This window comes from Lepisma saccharinum, chromosome 26 (genome assembly GCF_977018435.1).
Source record: "Lepisma saccharinum chromosome 26, izLepSacc3.1, whole genome shotgun sequence".
NCBI lineage: Eukaryota > Metazoa > Arthropoda > Insecta > Zygentoma > Lepismatidae > Lepisma > Lepisma saccharinum.
The window spans coordinates 37,122,862-37,141,872 of NC_139254.1; the positions used below are offsets into that span (position 1 = coordinate 37,122,862).

The following is a 19,011-nucleotide window of genomic DNA, read 5'->3' on the forward strand; positions in this document are numbered from 1 at the left end:
AAACTTAACAGGTTCCGTAAGTTACTTTTTACAAGTAACTGAGTTACAGTTACTGTAAGAGTAACGTACTGTTAATGATCATTGATTTGTGTAAAAGTTACACACAATCAATGATCATGAAGACTTCCAATTTTACTTATGTTTCTAGTACATAATATGTATTCATATATTTACAAAAACACAGTCAAGTTCAACAAGATACAAAGATCCACTCCCTCGACAGTAACTTTTTCCTAGCTGGACAACCACATTCCAAATGAATGCAGCAGTCTACCAAAAACAATGCAGTTTTCACATACAATTAGAAATGAATTACAGTAAAGCATGGATGTTCTAAATTTAGTATGCAACAAAGCATAGCTTCCTTGCCAGCAACTCCAAGAAAATCCTTTCACGTAGCATCTGGAGAAGGTACATATTTTTTTTATAGTCTGGAACAGAATTGTCCAATTTGCTATTTCCCTACTGCAAAATGTAACTGTTACCATTGTTAACGTTACAGGTACTTACTTTTAAAAGTAGCTAGTTACAGTTAGAATTCCTAATAAAAAGTAACTGTTACTTGTAACTTTGTAACTAGTTACTTCGAAACACTAGTTGTTTAACAGTCAGAGCAAAAATAGTAAGTGCTGATGTAATATGTTTTGTAACTGTATAGTTTGACTTTTGTGAAGGAGTGGCTTTCCGAATTCCAACTGTAAACTGTTATGTAGTAGCATGTGTGTGCGTGACTCAAACTTGTTTGTAGGATTGCTTCGAAGTCCATGTGAAAATGGAGATACAGCTGTTAAATTCTTGCATCCACTTGGTCCATCAACTTCCTACTACTGGCCAAAAAGTATGCTGTGTCCAGTGGGAACATTAACAACACAAATGGAAGGACATATGTACTTAGTGATAAGTCAAATACTTCAGTGTGTTTGAAATGGTCAAAATATCCATCTAAAATGTGAACAGCACAATTTATAGTACATGAAATTTTGGCAATGCATAGAGTACAATTTTAGGTACTATCTTAATGGGTGTCACTTGGAAACTATTTTTGGGTTGAGATAATCACAAAGTTTTCCATCGCATAAAAAGTGTGTCCAGGATTATTTCATAAATACATTTGAAAAATCACAATTATTACTCTTTATTCGTTCGTTCCTCAAGTGCCAGGAGGATAACAAGATATATTTAACTTATAAATTTTAATTAATCTATAAATTTGGGAGAGGGCAAGAGCTTCCCTTTGCCCCCGCCAGGTTACGCCTATGCTTACATTCACACATAGTGAACATAAATTTTGAATATTGTAGCTTGAAACATATTGTACTTCAGGCTTTGTGCTAAATACATAAGCATTTTTAAGAAGATTTACTTTTAATGTCATTTTATGCAAATGATTTTTTTTATCACACTGTCTCTGAACCGCCCATCCCAATTTTTCCATCAGGCATTAGTACACACTCTGAGCTACCTACATATAAAATTGGGGGTAAATTGAAGGGGGGACATTGCATGAAATTCGCTCTTGAAGTGTCATTTATTTTTCTAAAAAAATACATAAAACTATATATAAAAATACATGTTTACTGATGCATTAATCTGAAACGTTATTTAAATGAAAGCTTATACTATTCTGAAGAAAATAAAACAAAGTTAAAGTTTCTACGGCAAACCCGAGGGAAGACACGATCGTTTATAACCTAATGCGTGTCATTCAAAGTGGAGCCGCATGTGGCGTACAGTCATGGAAAGTAGTTCTTGGGCCACGAGACCTACGATATCGTAACATCTTAAAGCCTGTTGTCTATGCAACCCAAATAACAAAATTGTCACTTTGGTTTGCCTGGCGGACCTGGATTCTCGGGAATGATTGAGAATTGACAGCAGCGTGAGTCATACCCCAGGCCCAGCGATAACAAACAACAGCTGGGTGCCGTGAGACCACCAGAAAAAGTTTCAAGAATTGGTTTCTTAACAACAGCTATTCGTAAGAAAATGTTCTCTTTACTGATATTAGAGTCATTGTCAAGAAAGTTCACTGAAATGGTGGTTTTCGTCGAATCATCATCGCGCAACACACATGCTGTCAACCCAGAAGTCCTTGAAAAAGATTGGAGTTAAAAACTACTACTTGACAAATGATAAGACGAATCGATATTCATTAGTTCCAACTTAGAATTTTGTGAAGACATGGATCATCATGTCCTATCATCCATTTCATAACTTCATTAATCATCCTCATGCCGTTGTTGACGCTAAGTGCTAGAAAAGCAATATTAGAAATTAATAAATGACATTTTCAGCGATTTCACGCAGCGACTCAGTTACATGTAAACAAAGTTTCATTAATCGGGAACCAAGAGCCCCCTCGTTGTGCTTCATTGTCATTTTCCCTCCACTTTGCCTGCCGCGATTAACCTGATGTTGATTAATGCACAATCCACAAAGTGCAACAAAGCGGCGCATAAACTATGTGATATTATGCTAATTTAGAATTTAGTAATAAAATGTGAATTTTGGGGGGTTCAGTTAAGTGGCTACACATCCATTACGTAATCGCGATATCATCAAATTGTACGAAGCGTGTCTACACCTACGTAAAGTGTCAGTCCCCGTCATAGGCGTGCGCAGTCCCTCTGATTAGGGGGGGATAGCCTTGATGATAGTTCAGGCCGGAAAAGAATAACGTAATTTCATCTCACTTGTTTAAATTTTATTGCATTGATGGGTGTTTTTATATATACACCCCTCCCCCGCCCCACACACACACATATAAATACATATATATATATACAACACACACACACACACACATACATATATACCAACAGTAAAAATCATATAAATTGTCTCTCAAATCTGCGCGTTCCTTTTCTCGAAACAATTGTTCATGCACTTAAGAGAAAACCTTTTAGCAGCAGTACTTCTCTCCTCGGTAATTTAAAATGCATTACAGAAAACAAATTGCGAGCGAAGCGACCAATAAATTTTCAGATCCAAATTTTTACAAAATAAAAACAATGTCGATTTAATATGGGAAAAAAAAATCATGGAGCGCCATATTATTCTCTTTACAATTTTTTTCATTTAGCCTAGATCGTTTGGCGTCCAGGTTAACTCCAGTCGACCCCTAGCTACGGCTCTGAACTTGACTATACTGCAAGAAAAGCAGACATTGCGAGCGAAGCGAGCAAGAACATTTTACAAAAGGTATATATATTTGTATAAAATTTGAAATCAAGGGGGCAATTGCAACACTGTCCCTCCCCCCTCCGCAGGTGCTCTTGGCAGTCTGGAAGAAATAATGCAAGAAAGACGTGAAAACAAAATCCATCTTGAGTATCCTTTTGTCCTGCTACTCTTAGATTCTGCTACTCTTGCTTTCCTTTACTTCCATGTTTGCCCCCTAAAATTGATTTCCGTTCAAGGTTGTTGGGGGATGTGGTTTCGCCACTGCACCCCCTTCCCCCGTAGTTACTTTGAACTTTCATCGGCTTGAAAATACTTAATTTTCTTTAAGAGTATAATATAGTTTAATAATGGTGATAGGATTCATCTATCCTAAATTTCTAGGTGGAAATATAATAGTATAGGGGCATAGATGTCTGGAAGGGAGGCAAGGATTGCCACATCTTCCCCTTAGAAAACGAATGTCAACAAAAAAGTACGTTTTCACATGTATAATTTGATTTCAGTCATAATAATTTACATTAATTATTATAATGAGGATGCAGCAATGCGATAATGCAACACTATTATCGGGGTAATATGCGCCATGGAAAAATACCTTGCTTGTCTCTTCGTGGAAAAAATCTGTAGACGTCCATGATTAGGGGGGCATTTGCCCTCCCCCTGGCCCCCTGGGCGCGCGCCTATGATCCCCGTGATGGAATATGTAGCGCAAAGCCAGGGCTTTAAGAGCAAATTTGTTTTGTTATTGTTTTTATTAGTAATTACCTCAGTTTTCTTCCTCTGAAGTTAAATTATTCATGACGACGATTTATGATTACATTAAAGACATGAATGAACATACACAATGAAGCTATTTTGGTCGGAACTCGAACTCGGAACCTTGTTAGGCAAGAAATACAAATATCCATAAGGCATGAGTGTTTCATTGGAGATGTTCCTCAACTTCCGTCATTTTATCACTAATATATTTCTTTAATATACAATAATAAATCACAACTACCTAAAAATGAATATTATTTTGCATTTTCACGTGCATATGGTTTTTTTTACGGTTAGAGTGTGAACTGGCACCTGTTTATTTAGATTGTTCTTTATGTTTCGTGTGTAGTTAAAGATAGGAAAAATGCTTGAGTTAGCACAGTGTTACGATGTCTGATGTCCTGGGTTCGAATCCCGTCGTGCGTATGGGTGTTCTTTGTGAGTGCCCCTTCATCAATTTTATCATATCACTCATCCTCGTCGTCGCGATTAGCAAGAGGTGAAAGAAAAACGACGCTAAATAAGAAAATCAAAAGACTTATAAGAATCATTCTTATTTCCGGACGTGTCCTACATTTTATAGTTGTGTCTGGCCTCCGGAAGGAATTTGAAAGAAATCTCAAATGTCTTATACGTATTTTGGGCATCACGTAACTTCAAATTAGATAGAGAAACAGAAAAACTGAGGGGAGTCTAAGATAACGTGGTTCCTTGGAGAAGTATGCTTAAATTAAAGAGTGTGCATGGTTGCTACTGGATGTTCGGAAAAGCAATTACAATCCCAGCTCAGAAATTACTTCACGATTTTCTAGATCCGGAAAAGTCCGGATATATAAAAATGCTTACTTTGTGAAGTTTTATCGATATAAGTGTCGGTAATTTGTTCGAAGTAACAAGTAATTATTCTCCTTATTGGAGAAATAAGGCACACAATTCTGTTTTTTTCCCAGTGTATGGTGTTTTTTTACATATTAATAAACAAGAACTTCCAGACTTTGTTTACGAAATTGGGAATTTTTTCCTTCCCGAATTCATGGATTGTTTTCTCTTCCTGGCCCCACATCGACGAAAAACGTTCTGTCTTACATACACAAGTTGAAATCACATACAGCCGTGCTATTAATTAGCAGTTGAGGAATTTTGAACTCAACCGTTCGCTTCAACATTAATTTTTGAGCTGAAGATGTGTCATATTCTCGTTATATGCTAAGATGTCCTAGTAACCTATTATATTTACTGCAAATACGTTCGCGTCCAACATTTTGAGACAATTTGTCCTACTTTCCGCTGAAGAGTGATCTGATAGCCCTATGTGTGATGGAAACTGTTTTTACTCAATTTCTGATATAATTTATTCCAGCATTTCCTTCAACTTCCATAACCTTGTTATTACCTCAAATGCTTACACGACTTTTCCTTCGTGCTCGACCTTTGGGTTCAGAAATGTTTACAACACCCCCATCTCCCGCGTGTAAATAGCAGGCAACAACACACTGGAAGTGTATACAACTTGTTTACTACATATTTTACGAAAATATTAGAATGTTAGCTTGATATAACTGTGGATTGGAACGAACGAAATAAAATACCTGTTTTATACGCACACTGGAACGAGCGCAGGCCTGCCGTGAGTCACTCTGGCAGTGAAGGTCACTGATCGAAGCAGTTAGACTTGCTTGCTACAAGCAGGCGCCTTATCTTTACTCAAGGAAACACGGAAATCTTCGTTACTTTTTTTCGCCAGACTAATGGTGAACATTTACAGGAACGTAAGGAGTAGTATCGTATTCTATTGGAATTAGATTTCGTGGTGTGTAAAAGATATCATAACAATATGTAAATCTCTTTTGTGACCTACACTGAACTTATTTTAAAGTTTCATTGACATGTGAAAGCGGAAATTTGGAGATCTTTCTTCCTTACGATTTCTAAACAACCGAAGAGTGTGGTGAACGTGAAACTACTTATTGTTCGCAACAACGATATGTATTATACAAATGGTCTCTAATCAAAAACCCTATTACATCACAGGAAGTGATATTTAAAACAGTTCTACCACGTACCCAACGTAACCAATATTCAGATTGATTCCAAGCTTCTGTTTGGGTTATTTTGTGACGCATTTTTACCTTTTGCGATAATCGCGACGATGAAGATGATGGGTAATGATACGAATGCAATGCTACATCTAAGCCTCAACAGGTTTCAAAAATGTATCCTCTGGCTTTGTAGAGAGTTACGGTGATTTTGATTTTTATTTTCATTTGGTATTTTAAGTCCACTTTATGCACAAAAAGGCTAATCGAGACTGCATCTACAGTTTAAAGTGGGATCCTAACCACTGTGTCTCCACCGGGTATCGAACCGGGGACTCCTTGATTACAAGGCGGCGACTCTACTACAGCGCCATCGGGAAGGATGAGAGTGAGAGAGTGAGAGAGAGAGAGAGAGAGAGAGAGAGTTACGGTGACTACGATAATGAAGAATTGAAAGTAGCAGAACGACTAAGCTAATCTTTTGTCAATATTGGGATTGTTAATGAATGTTATGAATGTCAGTTCAAATTGAAAAAAAATAAACTAAAAAAATTCCAGAGTGCCGTTACAAATCGTTAATTTTTCTCTTTCCACACATTACTTTGCTACTATGTAGATATTTGCATGTTAAGATGTAGAAAGTGCTGCATTTTCAGTGTGTGGAATGAGATTTATTTCTGAGAATTGAGTAGTGGTAAAAGGATCACCTCACATGTTTGGATTATACCCCCCCCCTACACACACGCACACAAAATATATCGGCTGTTGTTCTTATAAGGAAATGTAACATGTATGAATTGTGTCAAGAAATATTGGAGCCTAATCACATCCATACGGAACTTGGAAGAAAGCCCACGTAGAGATTGGGAAGTTTTGTTCCGACAAAATTGGGATGTATAGTAAATTAAAAATCAAAGTCCTACCTTGTGCTTTGCACCAAGCCATGAAGGCGTATAGGGGGTGTGGAGTTAGTGGAGTCAGGGCCCCACGCATTCTTCATCAGGCCGAAGGTGGGTGGGAATGATGTGATCAGCACCACGCCCCTGGCCGCCTTCCCCCCCCTTCCCCAGAGTTTCCTCCAGGTACCCACTTTATACGACGCTGGGTGGGCACCGAAGCAGTTTGGACAGGTGGACAAAATCCCGATTATCCCCCGTCGGGGATCGAACCCCGATCTCTCACATGGTAATAAAACGCCCTAACGACAGTGCTACTGCGGCACATACAGTAATGAAGGCAAGAATTGTTTTAGCGTTTCGTTCAACGTTTCTAGGGGAATCATTTTCGGAGATATAACGTGTAGCTCTTGTCGGTTCTGCGACCTGGCTTGAGAAAAGGCGATTTTATGACGAACAACATTCCACCTGACAAGTCACGTGACTTTCCTACATTTCCTGTGCCTGTTGGCTTTTGCATGAAAGACGAGTTGCTCTTGGGACAGACAGAATCACCCGATCACCTAATGGTGCAATGTGTGTTGCCTACCCTTCCGGCATTATTTACTGCCATTAAAGTCTTATGGGGAAGAACTTTTTTCCACCACTGTACACGGAGATCTTAAAATTGCGTAACTTCTGAACCACTTGACCAATATTAAAAAAGTTGTCATTTCTGTAATCAGCATCAAAAGTTCTATAAGCATACCGAATTTCATCAAAATCGGGGATGGTGGGTGACATGGCCTGGATGAATTGACCCAATCCTGATTTAACATCCATGGGAAATTTCTATCCTTACTACAAGACTATCTGAGTGCACGTGAGCAGCGTGTTATCATTCCTGGCTGGCAGCTCTTCCAGCTTTCTTCCTGTTTTGTCTGGAGTTCCCCAAGGGAGCGTCTTATGCCCACTTTTGTTTCTTCTTTACATGGATGATCTCCCCGACAGTCTGTCCTCTCTCCCTATAAATATACTTCTGTTTGCCGATGACTGTAAACTCTTCACAGAAATCTCATCAGAACACGATGATTTAATCTTACAGCAAGCTCTTACAGAACTACTTGTGTGGTGTCGCCAGTGGAAACTTCAATTGAATCCTAAGAAATGCTCCTGCCTCACCATTTCCCTAAAAAGGAACAAACTCGATTCTGCTTATTATCTTTAAAACAATCCTATCAAAAAAAAAATTCTTCCCAAAAAGATCTCGGAGTTATCATCGACGAAAAACTAAACTTTTTCCACCACTGTACACGGAGATCTTAAAATTGCGTAACTTCTGAACCACTTGAACACGATGATGCGTCTTCTCCGTCTTCTGTACAGATTCACTGAAATCCAAAACCAAGCATCAATCAGCATATTTTACAAATCCCTTATCTCCCCCATTCTTGAACACTGCTCTCCTATCTGGACCATGGCTTCAAAAATAAATCTTTCCCGGATTTTTCTGTCCTCAACTTTTTCCTCGCCATTGCTCGCCACAGAATACCTTCTCTGAGGCACCTTCACAAATGAGACATTATGTCTGTCTTCAATATCCAACCACCACACACTCGTCGCGAATTATAAGACATGAAAATTTTGCACAAAATCATGAATTGTAAAATTAAATCCGAATTTTTGCTCAACAAATTTCATCTACGTGTTCCCACACGGACAACCCGCAACGTTAAGCTATTTCATAATCCCACCACAAGGCTCTCCCTTCTACAGCGCTCTCTTTTCTACAGGCTTCCTCACTCATATAATAACCTGCCTCCATACGTGGACATATTCTTGCCAGAAGAAAGTTTTAGAAAATTGTTAACGATGTATGTATACTTTTGATTTGTTTTCAGTGCCATCTTGTACTCTATTTTGTTGCTGTTGTTGTTTTCCTGCTGTTACTGTTTCAGTGTAAAATGGTCATTCAGTACTGTATCTGAAACTTTAGGTAAAATAAAATAAAAAATAAAAAATATCATGTCAAGGAATTCATCCCATTACTTTGTGAGATGTGTACGTTTGCTTTCTAAATGTCAATTTCTGACATGTACAGGGTGACAATTAATGAACTATATGAAATAAAACGGAAATTAGTGACAAACCACGTAGTACACAAACTGTATTGCACATGTAAACGGCACTACAGACATTCGGATTTAGGTTATGACATGTTCGATTTGTCTGCCATCTCTGGCGATGACGTGGGGCAGACGAACAGCAAAATTCTGCATGACCCGCTGAAGTGTCGAAACATCGATGACCTCCTGAATGGCAGTTTTCAGCTCGGCAATGGTTTTGGGGTTATTTCTGTACACCTTGTCCTTAACATAGCCCCCTTCCAGTGGCCTCTGGGTACCCCAGAGCCAGAATGCGGTCCCCAAAATACTCCTCCAGGACATTTTCACTTGCAAGTGGCCGACATCAACACGTTGCGTGCGCATACCCATACGAATTCCCATCATGTCCTGTGGTCAGCCACGCAGTTTGGACGTCATCACGCGAACCGTTCAGAAATTATGACGGTTTTATTTCATATAGTTCATTAATTGTCACCCTGTAACTTCTGCTACCTGGATGTCTCGAGAGCATAACTCTAGCTCTTGACTCTTTGCAGCATAAACCACTGCCAAATCCTTATATTCCCAACAATGTAAGTTAAAAGTTATGCATTGTTTGTTCATCACGTTGTTGAGCACGCAATAATGTTAAAACATCTTGCTTAGCATTACGTGGAAGCAATTTGGGAATTGAAGGTAGTCAAGTATATGAAATGAAATAGAAACCAACAGTGAATCAGTGGCGGCTCGTGGTTTGGCTCTATGGGTGTGCACTTGAGTCTGTATGCTATAGTCTTTGTTACATTTCTTAGATTTTATCCAAACTTTATACGAACGCCATTTTCTCCGTATCATTTTATGTTGCTCATTTAAACAGAGTAAGTGCAACGATGAGCACTATTTCATGAAGACGGTGAAAGATCTTACCAAATATTCGAACCTTTGACTTCTGGTTTCGCAGTCTCCTCTGTATAAAAATAACGTGCCTGCACAGCAACGTCATAACAAAGGAAAACAGGGAAGGAATCGTGCGCGTAATAGCTGTTGTGGTGATAAAATACAATTTGCTTAGTCAATTACATCATCTCAACAATGCTTCTCTGTACCCAAAAATTTGCCTAGTAACCAAAACTTTCAGCTCACATTCCGTGTCAAAGCTGCTGGCTAGACGCAGAGTTTAAAGGGCTAGCGGCGGCTTGTGGCAACAAAGCAAACTTGCTCATAGCGACGAGACGGAAAACGCGCGAGCCGGTTACCAGGAGAAAACAATTATGTCTGTTGTTTTCAATTCACACAATGTGAAAAGATAAACTATGGAAATTTTATTCCATGCTCATCATTTGGATATGCTTCGCATCGCCATTAGGCTGATCATTACCGAGATTGCAACACTGTTATTAAACATCAATTGTGGCTGTTTCACAGGTGATAGATAGCAACATCATATATTGCTGAGAACCAGAGATGGGCTTGTAATAATCGAGACGAGAACGAGAACAGACCCTGCGAGACACCTCTGGAAAATAGAGGAGAGACGGATTCTTTGTGTCCGAGATTCTTTCTCTCTTTCGAGACTTCGTTACGATATTGGAAAAAAAATCATGTAAGCCAAATTTCTTATACTTTACTAGGCGACTTCCTCAGATAAATTATGAATTTGAATTTTGTGTATAATTAATACTTACTACAGCGCCAGTTTAGTCGTTGTAATTCTAAATCGGATGTCTGGTTTGCATATATCGTCAGGATAATATCCCGTTTTACAGGTCTGGTAGCGTCGAAACGAGACGTCAAACGAAAAACGTCATTAAGAAAAGTTGTCTTAATTACTTCTATGCTCTCTAAAAGTTTGTACTGTAACCTTATTTATTATTTTTAGATTTAAGATGAGAACGAGAATTGTCCTTCTAAATCGAGACGAGACCGTCAATGAGACATTTACAAATGAACACAAGTCAGACATTAACAACTCGAAACCAGACAGAGACTGACATATCTCGTCTTGTCCCGATACCACCCCTACTGGTGAAGTTTTGAGCCAAAAAAACCAACCCGCTCGGAAAATGAGACGAGGCAGTTTTTTCGCAGTACTAAATTGAAAATATATAGCAGCATTTCCGTATGTGATCTTACACACATTATTTCATTGCACCATTATCCATAAACTAAGTATTGACATTCTCTGTACAACTGATGTAATCGTCTACATTATATTTTTCTTATCTGCAGAAAAATATTTTATCACAAATTATAATGACTGCGCACACAGAAAGGAAAAGTATGGAAATGAAAGCAAAATAGAAAATGAAATGATGAATATAGTACTTTTATCTCATTCTTATTTTGCACTACATATTAAATATATGAAAATATAGCTTTAAAATTTATTTTTAAAAATTTGGTCAGCAACAATTTCCAGAAACAATATTTGTTCCATGACTGGAGAACATGCACGCGGGAGACGTCTTTCATTTATCTTGCATGTGGGCAGCAGGAAGAATAGTAGAACTATGATCATTACATTACAAAGCTTAATCCCATACAGCACAAAAATACAAGGGATATTCATTGGGTATCCACAATGTCCAGATCAGATCCATGGGTATTATGGATATCCATTGAATATCCACTAGATATCCATTTCTGGTTATCCAATTCTGGATATCCATTAGACGCCTATAGGATATCCAGAACTGGATATCTGAAACTCGATCAATTCTAGATATCTAATACATAGCCGAAACATGTATAGAACTGGCTGTCAGAAACATTGTCCAATTCCAAATATCTAACACGTTTTCAGATCTTCTCCAAAACGGGATATTCAAAACACATCGAATTCTGGATATCCAAACCATATCTAGATGTTTTCCAAAACTGGATATCCAAAACACATCAAATTTGGATATCCAAAACATATCTAGATCTTGTCCAAAACTGGTTATCCAAAATACATCAATTTCTGGACATCCAATACATAGCTAGCACTGATCCAGAACTAGATATGCAACAATGAACATAAATAGGATGTGTTTCCGACATTAGAAAATGAACATAGTGTTTCCGTTATGTACACTTTTTCATATTGTATCGTGGAATTGAAACAATAATTGCATTGATGCATTAGCGTTTATATACTTATGATTTATTTTTTTTTAGAATCAGAAACTTTCGATTAAGCGTTACTCAACGTTACAATACAATCGATACTAAAATCGAGCACAACACGAACACAACAAAGTGAATGGTAAAAAATAAATAATATAACCGAATTTGTTTTAAATTAAGGCCGAATCCCACGGAATTGGATTTCCAGTTAGTTGTCGCTGAACGGGATACCTGATCGTAAATGAAGGCTGATTGACTGGTTTTGAGGAATAAGTCATGTTCTATTTGAAACTGGCTTTCCTCGACTGGATTCTGTGGAACAGCCAATCAAAGCGAAGTTTGGCATGTGAAGATAATCTGCCAGTTTGACGAAGAAATTTTTTTGTCTGTGGTTTCCGAGTGTTGCTTTTTTCGCTTCTCGATAAAATAAAATTTATGCAAAGCGATGAGATTTATACGTGACAAATATGATTGGTCGATAATGAAAACCCTTATTATTAAAAGTACAGTGAATGTTTGATATATTTAGTTGAGAAAATATATTGTTTTAATGAACGAATACTGCGAATCTCCTGTATAAATATGCATCGTTAAAAAGCTTGTTTAGTACGCATTGATTACCATATTTTCTTTCGAGTCAATTTCTAGCCCATACTTTTCTTCTTTTCTCTTTTAATACAGCAATAATTCTCCTATACAAGGTTCTTCAAATTGCTCGTCCATCTTTTTAGATTGTCTGCTCCGCAATGTCTCATGGGAACAAAAGTATACTGTCAAGTACGGTGACAAGTATAGGAGCAAACTAGCAGATGGGTAGTCAGTCCAGCGCCAACTAGAACATTCCTACTGTGTATCCAGTTCCGTGCGATTCGGGCTTAAGTTTAAGTTTTTGTTTGAAGTCCACTTTATCTTCAGATAGACAAACCGGAATTGAGAAAGGAAAGTGCCTTGTTGACACATGCTCCGTATTACGTTATCGCAAAATAGTACTAAACGTCATCGGTTGTAATGATGTATTGTTAACCTGTGTAAAACATAGGTATTGTTGTTTAAACCAAAATATCAGGTTGCCGAGTGCACAATGGGATTACCGTAATGTTGCATCGTCAAGAAATATAGAGGTTGTTTATATAACACAGGTAATTTGTTTGTTTCGAAATGTAAGTGTCACACAGTCGCACCCCCCCCCCCCGCCAATCACACAAATGCATAGTTTGCAGTGTTGTTTCAATACGGACGTAAGAATTTAAATATTTAATGGAGGTGATAATTTAGCAAGAAACCGAATTTTTTTCATCTGTATCCGCGTGTGCAAATACCTGAATCCATCCTCTATGAAGTTTCACTTAAAAAAAATTAAGTACAATTTATATCTAACGGTATGGTAGATCATTCCTACCAATGTTTACATTAAAAACACACAGACACAGAGAGAGAGAGAAGCAAGAAATTTTAAGATATCTCTCCTTGAAAACAATATGCACGAGGAAGAGGCTCCATGAGTTCAAATTCCGAGTACAGTATTGTACGACGTTAATTAGAAGAGTCCTTGTTGAATGACCATCTTAATTAGCACCGCCAAACAAAACTACGCCGAAACCCTTTTTAATTAATTTATTGGATTATACGTATTATGTAATCTCTGAAAAAAAAAAAACATACCTGGCTAGTGTAATGGCCTGCGGTGGTGTGCTGCCTAGGGCTGTTGGCACTCTCACACACACACACACACTTGTTTAATAAACTTCAATGTCTGCCATGTTCATCGACTAAGCTGTCTATCGCAATCACAAAACTGTTCATCGCAGCTATCACAGAACCCGTCTATCATAACTGTTCCGCAAGTACTGACCTTTCCTCTCCCCCGACCGCACTATTTACCAATATCCTGTTCGCTGAAGTCGGGGGGCAGGCCCCTTTAGTAGAATGCTGAGTTTTCCCTAGGCAGGAAACGACTCGACGGAACCTTGGCAGTGCATATACACCACAGTATGAATGTTTAAGTTTTATCATTACTACAGAGCATTCCCTGACATTCGCTACGAGACCCGGCGGCAAGCGGCCCGGCATCTGTCTTTCCCGGTGAACGGGTCTGCGACAGTCGCTAGAGTCGGCCGTTAAAATTACAGTTTTCATATTGTGTACTAACCTTCACTGCAGAAGGTGTTGAAAATGATGTCCCTCTGCTGCAACACATTCCTGGCATCTCCCAAGGAAATTGACATTTACACGTGCAAGTTCGTCTACTGTAATTCTCCCGGTTTCTCGTACAATACTCTCTTTTAACTCACGGATGGTGTTCGGATTGTCTTTATTTTTAAGATTTCCCCATTTTTCTTTCCACTTTTATTCAGAACTGACCTTGTTACTCTAAACATTTTTGCGAGGTTTAATATAGTGGTCCTATGTGGAATAGGAGCACTAGGAAATTTCGTTGCAAAACGTCGTCGCACTTCTCCACAGTTTCTCTTTCCGAAGTAACACTCGACAAGATAAATCCTTTGTTGTAATGAAAACTTTTTTAGTGCCATATTAAGCCACAATCTTCAACACACAGACACGACACAACACAACTTCCGAGGGAAGATTATACTGGCGTCAGTCTGCAACGTCAACAGAAAGGGAAAGAGAGCGAAGGCAGAAAGAGCGAAAAAAACTGTAGCGTGCGACTGTCGCAGACCCGTTCACCGGGAGAAACAAGCGCTGATGCCGTGCCGCTTGCCGCCGAGTCTCGTAGCTAATATCAGAGAATGCTCTGTACCAGGAACTCGGTGGCCATTTCGTTTGTCGCATCACAATTAAAGTTCAAAAGAGAGAAACGCCATGTGAAATGGCAGAAATGTAAATTAGCATTGCGAGAAATCTGATAAGAGGTTGAGATCCAGAAGAAGCGCTACCTTTGGAAACGGGCGCCGTGGGAGGAGATAAGACGTACCCTCGACTGCTTCCCTGGGGCATTTTGGAAGATGGAACAGTCCACGATGCAGGTAAGCTATTTACAGCTGTCACTCATGCATCGATGAACGACCTTGTCCCTTCGGAAAGAATAGCATCTCGCCGATTTCCAAGTTGGCTCGACTCCGAAGTGTGCGATGCACTGGCTAACAAGAATAGAGCCTGGCAAGTTTGGAAGGACTTCCAGAGTGAGCACACTTACAATACTTCTGCTGTTCTTCGACGGCACTCAAGTAAATACTCCGAAACAAATACAAAGAATACATAAACAGTATTAATGCAACAATACAGGAAAATCCAAAGAACTTTTTCAGTCTAATAAACTCGAGAAGAAACAACAGAAGAATTCCTCTTGAAATTACACACAATAGTGAAAGTGCGAAAGGTGACCGAAGGTCCGAACGCTTAAATGCTTATTTCCACGGTAACTTCTGTCCGCCTGCTTCCTTGCAACGTTGCCAAAAGTAAGATCACTCTGTTCTTCCTCTCTAACAAAGCTTGCCACTACAACCGTTGAAGTGAAAAATCTATTGTCGTCTCTCCCAGCTCACCGTGTCCTAGCGCCGGACAATATCGACATCATGTTCCTGAAGAAAACTTTGGAATCCCTTTCCTATCCCGTCTGCATTCTTCTGAATAGATGTTTTTCGGGAGTGTGTCTTTCCTCACCCTTAGAAGCAAGCTAACACCATTCCCATTCACAAAAATGGCAACAAAAACCTTGCTTCTTCCTATAGGAAAATCTCGTTACTCTCTCCGCTGTTCATCATTTGTGAAAAAATCATCAAAGACAGGCTATATAAATTTGTTTCTCCGTACCTTAGCTCAAATCAACATGGTTTTCTTTCTGGTAGTTCCTGTCTTGGGAACCTGTCTGTTTTTCTCTCAAATGCTATGAAATGTATTTCAAACAATTCATAGCTGGACGTTATATATTTCGATCTAGCCAAAGCTTTCGATACTGTCAGTCATCGTCTTTTGATTCACAAATTATTCAATAGATTCAACATTCATGGTAACTTTCTTAACTTGCTCACAGATTACCTTAGCGATCGCCAACAACGTGTAGTCCTTCCAGGAACTCTATCTAACTTTCTTCCCGTCCTTTCTGGAGTACCACAGGGCAGTGTTCTAAGACCCCTCTTGTTCATATTATTCGTCGATGACCTTACCGACCATCTCACAGTCGCCTCTAGTAATTACTTTTTTTCGCAGATGACTGTAAGATTTTCAGAGAAATCTCCACTTCCTGCGATACTCATCTTCTCCAGAATAACATAACAAAGTTTTTTCATGGTGTCTGACATGGAAACTTACATTAAATCCTGAGAAATGTACTACTCTCACCATCTCTCTCAAAAAGAACCTGTTAAAGTCATCTTACTCCATCTCTGGCAATAACATCAAAGCAGTATCCTCTCATAAACACCTAGGCATTGTTTTCGACCAAAAGCTCACATTTGAAAAACATATTGCAGGCACGACAAAAGAAGCTATGTGTCTCTCAGGATTACTCTATTGTTTCACCGAAATTAGTGACATCTCAGACCTCACCTTGTATTTCAAAACATTCATATCCCCAGTAATAGAATACTGCTCTCCCGTCTGGTCCATGGTATGTCACACTCAGCTCTCCAGAATCGATTCTGTTCTTAACCTTTTCCTTGCTATAGTTCGTTACAGGGTTCCCTCATTACGCAATTTTTCAACGCCACATCTCCTGTCCGTTCTAAACTTACAGACTCCCTATCAGCGCCGATTACTGAATGATTTTAGGTATCTTTACAAAATTGTGAATGGCAAAATCCTTTGCAACACGCTCCTCCAGGAATTCCACTTTCGAGTGCCTATGCGCACAGCACGCAACACAAATCTATTTTACACAAAAAAGCCTAGACTGGAAATTAAAACAAGATCGCTCTTCACAGACTTCCCACTCAATATAACGATCCCCTATCAAGTGCTGATGTACGTATTTTCCACAGAGGACTCCTTTCGGTCAACCATCAAAACATATGTTGCTAAATAATATTTAATTGTGCTATCTTGACTTATTTATATTAATATTTTGTCTTATTTTGTTATTTTTATTTTTGATATTTTTATTGTAACTGATTTCAGTGTAAAATGGCTACGTACTGTATCTGAAATTCCCTCAATAAATAATTAATAATGTGTAATTAATTTGCCTTGTACAGTTCTTCACTCTACGTTGTATACAGACAAAGTGCAATATACCATCCCCCACTGTATATTCATTTTTCATTGATTGATTGATTTGGTTTATTAAACTTCGCATTTCTGCCACTTTTGGCTAGTCGCAAAAATGAGGATATGTTATGATATGAAATTGATGAATAGACACAAAGTACGCCCATGCCCACGCCGGGATTCGAACATGGGACCCCTTGTAACGGGGTTAGAGGCCCGCACATGGATTTTTCAGATTGCATTGATCAGCTCTCATGCCTCGGCAAGAGATTAGTGTATTTTAAGATGATACATTCTACTAAAACGAAAAGGAGCGTTTTTATTATTTTTAAGTACTTACGTTCTCATTTAAAAAAAAAATGAGACATGAAACCATATGCTATTAAACATAAATACAAATTTGTAAAATGTGTCTTGTAAATATTGAAATTACTCCCCGTGTTTCTCAGACAAAATGAAAGTGAATCGGAGTAAAGTCATGGTTCTGTGTGCGAAATTATCCACGACTAGCTTCAGATCACTGATCTCTGTTTTGCCTTGGAGAGGCCATGTTTCCTCCGTAACAAAAAAAAAATAAAAAAAATGGAGCGATTAAGATAAACCTTGGCCACATAAACTCAAGAGTACCACCTTTCAGCACGTGAGCGCTGGAGGCAGTGTGGCCGAGCTAAATAAAGTTAAGGTGAAAGTGCGGATAATTTTTGACGACCTATAGGTAGTATATGTCAATCTCGATTAACACTGATGGACCTAAATGTCATGTCTTTATTTATTCTTCTATATGCATAATGTCGTTATTAGACTTTCCCCAACAGTCTATGTAAGGGATTCACTTAAATGCACCGAGAATTGTAAATAACATTAACAAAATTCACAGTCTAAACGTGCGAAAATATTGTAGTTTCGGAATAAATTCCAACATCCACTCGACGTGAACAACATACGTGTTGAAAAACTTTATTATTCGTCATAAAAGTTCAGTCATTTCTGTATTAAGTAAAATATCCGAAATGGAGGTGAAAGAATGTATCCCATTTCCGTTAAACTATGTAGATAACTTATTATCAAAGAAAGTCTAATGTATTGTTAGACGGCACGAATATGAGAAAAATACTGATACTAATATGAAAACAGTAGACCTCTTTCAATCCATCATAAACAGAAATAATTCAAATTATGTATACAATACTGTGTAACCTTTCTTGGAATAACTTTGTGTCATATATTGAATTAATATTACTTACTGCTTCAGATGAAGATGTTTGCTGCCTCATGCCTTGATAATCGCTTTCTTGCACACATCGAATTTTCACAGATATCTGACACAAGACCGGAACGATGCTTTTATAATCTAAGACACACATATTTTCTTTCGTGTAGCTAAAGATACAAAGATGGAGGTTTTGCGGATTCGGATTTTTAGTCTGCGGAGTGATTCCCGCATGCTAGGTATGTTTCCTTAGAGGTTTGAGATATACTTTCGCATAAAGCGAGCATACATTTCCATTATGTTATCCCATTCATCACATGTGATAGATACATTGCGGTTTTATATTATTTGCGCGGCTAAGCATCAACCGATTCAGTTGGCGGCCGGGGTATCACTAGTGATATGATTGTGCTTTGCGATAGTGATTTGTTTTTCGTTTGCTGTAGTTCCGGTAGATGGCAGAGCATCGGTAAATGACCTTGTTTTTACTTCCTCCAGCGCCTTGAATAAGGTAGTGTGGAAAACGGCACGGTTCTGGACTCTGGCTGGGTCCACTCGAATATGATACC

At 38.5% G+C, this 19,011-nt stretch overlaps 1 protein-coding gene across 1 annotated transcript in view; it reads right to left on the minus strand.

Moving 5' to 3' along the window:
• Positions 1-18,552, minus strand: part of LOC145979629 (uncharacterized) — a 91,350-nt gene extending 72,798 nt beyond the window's left edge. Inside the window, exon 1 of the mRNA XM_083112595.1 lies at positions 18,477-18,552. The gene's annotated coding sequence lies outside the window, so the exon portion shown is untranslated. The remainder of the gene's footprint in view (positions 1-18,476) is intronic.
• Between the last annotated feature and the right edge of the window lie 459 nt (positions 18,553-19,011).